Source organism: Triticum dicoccoides, chromosome 4B, assembly GCF_002162155.2.
Source record: "Triticum dicoccoides isolate Atlit2015 ecotype Zavitan chromosome 4B, WEW_v2.0, whole genome shotgun sequence".
In the NCBI taxonomy this organism is placed as follows: Eukaryota; Viridiplantae; Streptophyta; class Magnoliopsida; order Poales; family Poaceae; genus Triticum; species Triticum dicoccoides.
Genome location: NC_041387.1, coordinates 78,854,920 through 78,864,887, shown reverse-complemented (window position 1 = coordinate 78,864,887; position 9,968 = coordinate 78,854,920). Strand labels below are relative to the sequence as shown.

Genomic DNA, 9,968 nt, shown 5'->3' with positions numbered 1-9,968 from the left:
TCATAGCATCCAATTCACTTCCTATGAAAGTTTTCGTTCAAATTACCATGCTGTTTAAGACTCTCAAAGTAATATAAGTGAAGCATGAGAGTTCATTAATTTCTACAAAATAAAACCACCGCCGTGCTCTAAAAGATATAAGTGAAGCACTAGAGGAAACGACAAACTACTCCAATAAGATATAAGTGAAGATCAATGAGTAGCTAAATAATTAAGCAACTATGTGAAGACTCTCTCTCATTAAAGAATTTTAGATGTTGGTATTGTATCCAAGCAGCAAGAAAAACAAAATAAAATGACGATGCAAGGATATCACAACTCATGTGAAGAAGCAAAAACTTAGGCTCAACCGATACTAACCGATAGTTGTTGAAGAGGAAAGGTGGGATGCCTACCGGGGCATCCCCAAGCTTAGATGCTTGAGACTTCTTGAAATATTATATTGGGGTGCCTTGTGCATCCCAAGCTTGAGCTTTTATGTCTCCTTAATTCCTCTCTTATCATGGTTTCTCTTTTTTATCAAAAGCTTCATTCACAACAAACTCAACAAGAACTCGTGAGATAGGTTAGTATAAACCAATGCAAAACCATATCATCTTCTACTGTAAAAAATCACTAACATTATTATTCAACATTGAATAATAAATGTCTCTACATATTTAATACTCCTATCCTCAAATAGAATCATTAAACAAGCAAACATATGCAAACAATGCAAACATAACAGCAATCTGCCAAAACAGTACAGTCTGTAAAGAATGCAAGAGTAACAATACTTCCCTGACTCCAAAAATTATGAACTAAAATTCTCACTATAATGCATTTATCATAGCTCAATATGCAAAAAGATTCAATGTTATACCATTCTCTGACTTTTCTAGGGAATTTTTGCAACAGCAATAAACTTTCTGTTTTCAAACAGCAACATGTATACTAGCAAAATAAGCATGGCAAAGGCTATCCTTGACATTTTTATTGAAAATAAAGATGCCAAACATTACTCTAAATAACAGCAAGCAAATACTAAAAAAAATGACGCTCCAAGCAAAACACATATCATGTGACGAATAAAAATATAGCTCCAAGTAAAGTTACCGATGAACGAAGACGAAAGAGGGGATGCCATCCGGGGCATCCCCAAGCTTAGGCTCTTGGTTGTCCTTGAATATTACCTTGGGGTGCCTTGGGCATCCCCAAGCTTAGGCTGTTGCCACTCCTTATTCCATAGTCCATCGAATCTTTACCCAAAACTTGAAAACTTCGACCACACAAAACTCAACCCAAAACTCGTAAGCTCCGTTAGTATAAGAAAATAAATCACCACTTAGGTACTGTAATGAACTCATTCTAAATTCATATTGAACATATAAATCCCACTATGCTACCCGCCCATCTGAGGCCATTGAGCTCTATTTTGAATCTGGTCCGATCGTTTTACCCCGCGTTGTACCAGCTTGCTGGTTTTTACCCTGCTGTCAAACATCCGAGCGTTCATTTTTCTGTACGTTCGCCACTCGGGCTAGAGCATATGACAGTTGGGCCACCCTTGTGCGTGGGGCAACCGTTTCAGCGGCTGCAGCGGGTGTCGTGTGTGTGCGTGCCGATCATCCAAAGGAGGGCCGTAGTGGCGAACGTGGGTGGCAGGGCGTAACGTGGAGTAGGAGCGCGTGATTGGGGTGGACTGCAGCGAGCAGGATTGGGCAGGCATTCTCTCTCCCGTGAAAATATCTCCATTCTCTCCCTCATCTCGCTCCCCTTCTCCGTGTCCCCGCCGCCTCCGCTCCCCCTCCCTCTCGGCCGCCTCGTCTCCTCCGCCTCCACCACCTCCTCCTCCCGCATCTCCTCATCCCATCTTGCTGCCGCCGGCTCCCCTCCTCTCCCCCTAATTTCCCCCTTCAGCTCGTCCGTCTCATCTCCCTTGCTGCTGCGCTGCCTCTTCCTCTGCCTCCGTGCTCAACAGGAGGAGCCTGGGTCGCAGTTGCACCACACGACAGTGGGCAAGGGCAAGCTCTAGCGCGAGCATGCGGAGAGCTATCCACTGGATCCGGCCGGCCCAGATCCACACGGCTCCGTCAACAACACGCCCGGGGACCCTGCCGACGTGGGTGTGCCGGCATCTTCTCCATGGTATTCTCTCTTCTCCAATCCCTTCTTCCAGATTTCTCTCCTTCTCTTTCTTATGTACTCTCTTCTTGACAAAATAGAGGGGGGCGAATTAGGACGGATCCACGCTGTCGACGCCTCTTCTTTGCTCCCATGGACGAGCCCTCGCCCAGCGACCACCTCCACTCAGCTGTTGGGGAGGCTAAAATGGGAAGGGTGGCAGGAGAAATCCCTCCTCCTTGTGTTGCTGCATCACTGCATCCCCCGATATTCCAGGAGTAGCTCGCCTGCCTGCTTTGAGAAGAAGAGATGGAAGGTGGAGGTGGGAACATGACGCTAGGAGGATAAGGCGTGGGCGTCACAAGAAGTGGGTTGGAGCAGGAAGTAGAGCATGCAATGCCCCTCTCTACATTGGCATCTACACAGCCAAATCAAGGACTTAAATTCCTGGTAAGATCCTCTTTCATTTGTTTTCTTTTTCTTCCATGTCTGCATATCAGCCAAATCAAGGACTTAAATTCCTGGTAAGATCCTCTTTCATTTGTTTTCTTTTTCTTCCATGTCTGCATATCTCCTTGTGTTGCTGCATCACTGCATCCCCCGATATTCCAGGAGTAGCTCGCCTGCCTGCTTTGAGAAGAACAGATGGAAGGTGGAGGTGGGAACATGACGCTAGGAGGATAAAGCGTGGGCGTCACAAGAAGTGGGTTGGAGCAGGAAGTAGAGCAGGCAATGCCCCTCTCTACATTGGCATCTACACAGCCAAATCAAGGACTTAAATTCCTGGTAAGATCCTCTTTCATTTGTTTTATTTTTCTTCCATGTCTGCATATCTCTAACTTTTATTAGTTTACCCTTCTAACCTGTGATTAATTTGTTGGTTATATTGTTGTTACCAGCTCCTAACTTGGGTGATGGATAAATGGTTTAGATTTTGTATATAAATCTGCAGCGCTACATTGGTTTGGAAGTGAATTTGGAACCTTTGTTTAATTTAATGGCATGCTAAAGCTGATGCAGATGTCCATGTATTTGCTAATGCTATCCATAGGAACGGCTCCTCCTATCCCCTGCTCCTCTCGCATTGGCGCAAGTCCGCCTCCTCCTCCGCCTCCTTCTCCACGCGTGCAGCAGCGACCCGGGAGGAGCTCGAGCCGCAGCGGTGGTCCATGGCGCCTTCGTTGTCATCCCCGGCTAGAGAAGCATGGACCGCAGAGACGGACGGATCTGTCCGGCCCTCGCGCCGTCATTCGTCAACTCTCAAGGTCCGTCCCGGCGTCCTCGCCTCCATCCTCTCTCACTGTCACGTACGCCCTCGTGGTAGGACAAGGCGACGTGCAAGCTGCGGCGGCGCAACGACATCTTTGCTTGTTTTTGTACTTGCTGAAACAATTGATGACGTCTTTTTCCCTGCAGGATAATGAGTTTCTACGAGTTGGAGACCCCCCAACAGCAAATTCAGTCCGACGTCTTTGATGGTAAATATTAGAGTGAATTCCATTTTTTACCTTGTAGTTGTACATTTGTGACACATATTACCCTATTTAGCGGAACTTTTATCGAAATGTCAGATTTTGAAGACTTTTAACACGGTTTTACCCCAGTTTTACATTTTGTCTGTTTATGGTCGATAGGATCGGCATGTTGCGTCATTGATTTGTAAAAAAAATTGTAAGGATCGGAGGGCATCATTGGCGATCTTGTCCAAGCTTCTCTTGTCTATCTATTCTACTCCTTGTGGCCGTCCATATGTTTTTGGATACAGGGCGTCACCTCACACCTTACCTGATGGACACGCATCAAAAAACAAGGGTCCAAAGATTTCAAAAGGGGTATTCTAGACGAATTTTCACTCGAAGGGGTAATTAGTGTCACAAATGTATAAATATGGGGTAAAAAGTGGAATTCACTCTAAATATTAATACTTTGTTGTGTCGTTATACTGTTTTTTCAAAGCCTAAGCTGGTATTCTTTTTCCAGAAAATAGTGGTTTGAGCCATAGTTCCAAGAATGGAGCTGGACAGTCTTTTTGAGGAAAAAAATTGATGTCGCAAAGGCCAGGAACAAAATCAATACATTAGTATATGTGCGTGCGGTAGACCCCTTTCTTTGTTTGCCAAATTAATACATTAGGCTTTTTGTTTCTTAATAGATCTCACGGTTTTTCTTTGTTTGCCAAATTAGTATATATGCGTGCAGTAGACCCCTTTCTTGTGTTACATGGCCTTTTGGATTGTCGCCATCTGTTACCTTTATACTCCTGAGGTGGCTGAATTTTTTGAATGAACTTCCCTACTGGCAGTATGTTCTTCAGAACCGCTGCCTAATTTTATTTCAAGAACTAATTGAGTTGGAGATGTTCCTTACTGTCACACCATACATGGCTATGCCTCCGATAGATTCTTGTGGATATTTGAAATTAAACGTGTTCTTCATGAAGATATTTTGGCGAAACTGTAGCTACCATGTTAAATCCTTTTGGTTGGGCTTCACACTCTGACTGTGCTTACCCCTTGCAATTGGGAAGTGCTTATGCGGTGTCTGTTTACCTAGGCAATACCGCAGAATCTTAGGAAACTATTTCTTAAGCAAAAACAGATAGCCTTTTGCTAGCAGTTCTTATTTTTGGAAATATTTTCCAAGGTGTGTATTCTCATATAGTCATATATTTGCGAGGTGAAAAACTAATTGTGATGCACACATTATTAAGCCCTGTACATAGGGAAATATGTCCAACTCCAGTAATTCATCATATCTGTGTGAACATGTGAATCGTGAAGGGCTACTTGAATACACACGTGAAATGTCATTTCAGGACTTAAGAGAAAATGTTGATATTATGAGGTGAAATGCTCATTTGCTTAATCTTCTAATTACCTGATATTATGAGGTGAAATGTCTTTTCAGGACTTCAGAGAGATGCTGATACTATGAGGTGAAATGCTCATTTACTTAAGAGAAACGTTCACAAGGATGACTGACCGTGTGCGACACTGACCTCGATGGCGTGCCACATCATTTTTGCCCGACCTCAATGTTCACCTCGTCACCCACAGCCAGATGGTAAGTACCCACAAATCTCACACTGCTATCGGGGTGCTCTGCCTCCACCTATTTGCATTGATGCATGCTCAATTGCTTATTATGGTGCACCCTGTAGGTCGAAGACATCCCCATGTGTTGAAACGTGATATCCTCGTATTTATTTTCGACTGATTCTCCTCTTATCTCTAGCCTTGTATAGATTGATCTCTAGAGATATTGTAGAGTTAGTTGGCTTGTCACGCAAGACACCTCTTGTATATAATGTAACCGACTCCGATGGAATACAATTGAGTTGCATCCTATAGTCTTCTACATGGTATCAGTTTTACCGTGATCCTATCGCTTCCGCAACCCGTCGCCGCCGCGCCTAGCCCTAGCCGCCGCCGCGCCAACTCCTCCTGCCGCCGCCGCCGCGCCTAGCCCTAGCCGCCGCCGCGCCCACTCCTCCTGCCGCCGCCGCCGCGCCTAGCACTCGCCGCCGCCGCAGCCTCTACTCCCGCCGCACCCTCTCCTCCTGCCGCCACCTCTCCCTCCCAAAACCCTAATCGCCGCCACCGCTCCTCTGTACCTCCTGTAGCCGCCGCCGCTCTACCCCTCTCACCCAAAAACCCCAACCATCTCCATGGCCAAACCCTCTGCCTCCGACGCCGGCTCCTTCTCCGGCACCACGTTCGCCTCCGATCGCCTCAACGAGATCCACATCAAGGATCATGTTCCGGTCATCCTCGACCTCGCCTCGCCGTCCTACAACGCATGGCGCACGTACTTTGCGCTATTGTTCCGCTCCTACCGTCTCATCGAGCACGTTGACGGGAGCGTCGACTACACCGACATGAAGGACGACGACGAGTGGCTCGCTGTGGACGCCTGCATCGTCAAGTGGCTCTTCCTCACCATCTCTCCCGGCATCTTCAACATGGTGAACTCCCGCGATTCGTCGGCGTACACCATGTGGACACGGCTGTGCGATCTCTTCCTCGACAATCAACTCCAACGCCGCGTCTTCCTCCAAGGTGATTTTTTCACCATGCAGCAAAACGATCTTTCGATCGACGAGTACTTCACGCGGATGAAGGTTCTTGCAGACGAACTCCGCGATGTCGGCATGAACATCGACGACTCCGTCCTCCTCACCAACCTCCTTCGCGGCCTCCACCCCGACCTCGGCCAGTCCGCCGCCAATCTCTCCCTCCTCACGCCGACGTACGCCAAGGCGGTCACGTACCTTCGCATGGAGGAAAAGCGCCTTCGTCACGCGGCGCGGCAAGCTCCTCTCGCCGCCCTCCACGCCGGCACCACCAAGGGCATCCCCGCCCTCCCGCAGCCTCCTCGCGCCGCGGCTCCACCACCGCCCGCCGCCCCTGACCAGGGCCGCCAGAAGAGGCGGGGAGGTCGCGACGGCCGCGGCCGCAACGGCGGCACCCAGCCCCGCCAGGCGGCCCCGCCCGCTCCTGCTCAGGCCGCGGCGCCCCCGCCCTGGCTCATGGGGTACAACCCCTGGACGGGGGTGGTGCACGCCTACTCGATGCCCCTTCCGCGGGCACCCGCTCCGGGCATACTTGGCCCTCGCCCGGGTCTTCATCAGGCTCTCCTGGCCGCGCCCGGAGGTCCCGGACTCGGCGGTTCTTCGGCGTACACCGGGGCCATGGCTCCCGGTGCTGCTTCGCCATCCTCCTACGGCGCTGCACCGACCGGCTACACCTACGACCCGGCGCTCCAAGCCGCCCTCCACGCCGCCCCTTCCCCAAGCAACTACTCTGGCGGCGGGGACTGGTACATGGACACAGGCGCTGCTGCTCATATGGCGTCCAACCCCGGTATCCTCTCTCGTGTCTCCCCGTACCCTCTGTCTTCTCGTATCGTCGTCGGTGATGGATCCACTCTTCCCATCACCCACCACGGTGCATCCTCCCTCCCTCTCTCATCATCTTCCCTCCCTCTCCATAACGTACTTGTGTCTCCATCCTTAATCAAAAATTTATGTTCTGTCCGCACTCTTACACGTGAACATCCTGTTACTGTTGAGTTTGACAAACATGGTTTTTCTGTCAAGGATGCCCACTCCCGGAAGGTTCTGCACCGATGTGACTCCCCCGGCGATCTTTACCCGTGTGGCCAAACGACAAGCAGTGGTCCCGTCGCCCTCCACGCCGATGTGTCTCTCTGGCATGCTCGCCTTGGCCATCCCGGCGCCGACGCTCTTCATAAAATCTTGCAGGCTTTTCCCTTTTCATGTAATAAATCGGCAGCACACACTTGTCATGCCTGTCGCGTAGGAAAACACGTTCGTTTGCCGTTTTCAACTTCATCAACCATTGCTACTTTCCCTTTTGATGTTATTCATTGTGATGTGTGGACATCTCCCGTGCCTAGCAATTCGGGTTTATCATATTACCTTGTCATTCTGGATGATTTTTCTCACTTTACTTGGACCTTTCCATTGCGCCGCAAATCCGACGTCGCTTCCTCTCTTCATGCCTTTTACGCCTATGTTGCCACCCACTTTCACCGCACCATTGCTCACCTCCAAACCGACAACGGAAAGGAATTTGATAACCTCGCCATTCGCACTCTTTTATCCTCTCATGGCACAATTTTTCGTCTCACATGTCCATACACATCTCAGCAAAATGGTCGTGCCGAACGTGTTCTCCGCACTCTTAACGAGAGTGTTCGCGCCTTGCTCTTCCACGCACACATGCCGACGAGGTTTTGGCCCGATGCCCTCGCCACAGCTACCCTTCTCCTTAACATCCGGCCTTGCAAACCCCGGTGGAACTACACCCCTCATCACCTCTTATTTGGGTCACCTCCGTCATACGATGATCTTCATGTTTTCGGTTGCCTTTGTTATCCCAATATCACCGCCACGACACCGCACAAGCTTGCGCCTCGCTCTATCGCTTGTGTTTTTCTTGGCTACCAACCAAACACCAAAGGTTTCCGTTGCTACGACCCGGAGTCCCATCGTGTGATCGTGTCTCGGCACGTGTATTTTGATGAGGTTGTTTTTCCGTTTCAGCAGGCTGCACCGCGTCCCTCGCCACCTCTGGACGCCTCTCCTCGCAGGCCTCGTGGAGCCCTTGCGCTCCCACCGCCTCGCCGTTCGGGCGCGGCTGCGCCTTCGTCGCGTGCTGCCTCGCCGCCCTCGGCGTTTCCTCTGCCGACTCAGGAGGAGTCGGCCTCCCCGGCCACGCCGGGCCCCCGCCTCTTGGCTCTGGAGGAGCCCGTCCCCCCGGCCTCGTTGGGTCGTCGCCCCCCGACTCTGGTGGAGTCGGGCGCCACCCCAGCCGGACCATCAGGGGCCTCGTCGGCTCAGGCGGAGCCGGGCTCTTCGGGCTCCTCTACGCCCACATCGCCGACCGAGCGTGCGCACTCCGGCTCCCTGTCGGCTCTGGAGGAGCCGACCCCCTCGGCCCCGTCGGCCGGGCCCTTGACACCCGTCACAGCGCCGGCTTCTTCTTCGTCATCTGAACCGGTCGCTGTGGTGCCTCGGCGTCGCGGTCCACGCCCGCCTCCTCCGCTACCTCACCATCATATGGTGACGCGTGCCAAGGCCGGTGTGCGCCAGCCGAACCCGCGCTACCACAACCTCAGCGTCACGACCCTCTCTCCGGTTCCGCGATCGGTGCGTTCTGCGTTGAGTGATCCGCATTGGACCGCCGCTATGCGAGTTGAGTACGATGCTCTCGTCGCCAACCGGACCTGGACCCTTGTTCCTCGTCCTCCTGGAGCCAACATCATCTCGGGCAAGTGGGTTTTTCGTCACAAACTCCATCCGGATGGCTCACTGGATCGGTACAAGGCTCGCTGGGTTATCCGAGGATTTGCACAACGTGCTGGCATTGACTTCTCTGAGACTTTCTCTCCGGTCGTCAAACCCGCCACGATTCGTGTGGTGCTTCAGCTGGCTGCTTCTCTTCACTGGCCCGTCCATCAGCTCGACATCAACAATGCTTTTCTGTATGGCCATCTTCAGGAGCGAGTCCTCTGTCAGCAGCCGACTGGGTTCGTTGACCCTCAGCGGCCGGATGATGTTTGTCTGTTGTCCCGGTCCTTATATGGCCTCAAACAGGCTCCGCGCGCTTGGTACCAGCGCATCGCCGGATTCCTTGGTCTTCTTGGGTTTCGCAGCACTACATCTGACACGTCCCTGTTCGTGCTGCATCGGGCTGATCATGTGGCTATGCTTCTGCTCTATGTTGATGATATTGTCATCACTGCCTCCCGCACGGATCTTCTTCGCGACATCATTGGTCGCCTCGGTTCTGAGTTTCGACTGAAGGACCTCGGCGCATTGCACTTCTTCCTCGGCATTAATGTGCGACGTGATGACACTGGGTTCTTTCTGCATCAGGGACGGTATGCTCTTGATCTTCTAGACCGTGCCGGCATGACTGACTGCAAACCAGCCGCCACACCTGCCGAGGCCAAGCCGAAGCTCTCAGCCTCCGCCGGCCAGTCTGCCACCGACGCTGCTCTTTATCGCAGTATTGTGGGCGCCCTTCAGTACCTCACGCTCACCAGACCAGACATTCAGTTCGCAGTCCAGCAAGTTTGCTTGCATATGCACTCGCCTCGTGATGTCCACTGGTCTTTGGTCAAGCGCATTCTTCGGTATATTCGTGGCACTCCGACCTACGGTCTTTGTCTCCGTGCATCCGCCTCGACTCAGCTCCTCGCTTATACTGACGCGGATTGGGCTGGCTGTCCAGACACTCGTCGCTCCACGTCTGGATATTGTGTCTTCTTCGGTGACTCCTTGGTCTCTTGGTCCTCTAAACGGCAGCCCACTGTTTCCCGTTCGAGTGCTGAGGCCG

At 51.5% G+C, this 9,968-nt stretch overlaps 1 long non-coding RNA gene across 2 annotated transcripts; it reads left to right on the top strand.

The window, feature by feature from the left end:
• The first annotated feature begins 1,792 nt into the window (after positions 1–1,792).
• On the top strand, positions 1,793–5,281 carry LOC119295134. Of its 2 annotated transcripts, XR_005143773.1 has the most exons (8): positions 1,793–2,127; positions 2,205–2,553; positions 2,716–2,889; positions 3,155–3,368; positions 3,520–3,581; positions 4,084–4,189; positions 5,011–5,166; positions 5,264–5,281. It is a non-coding gene; the product is annotated as an uncharacterized LOC119295134 (long non-coding RNA). The 2 variants fall into 2 exon arrangements; XR_005143774.1 differs by lacking the exon at positions 4,084–4,189.
• The last annotated feature ends 4,687 nt before the right edge of the window (positions 5,282–9,968 follow it).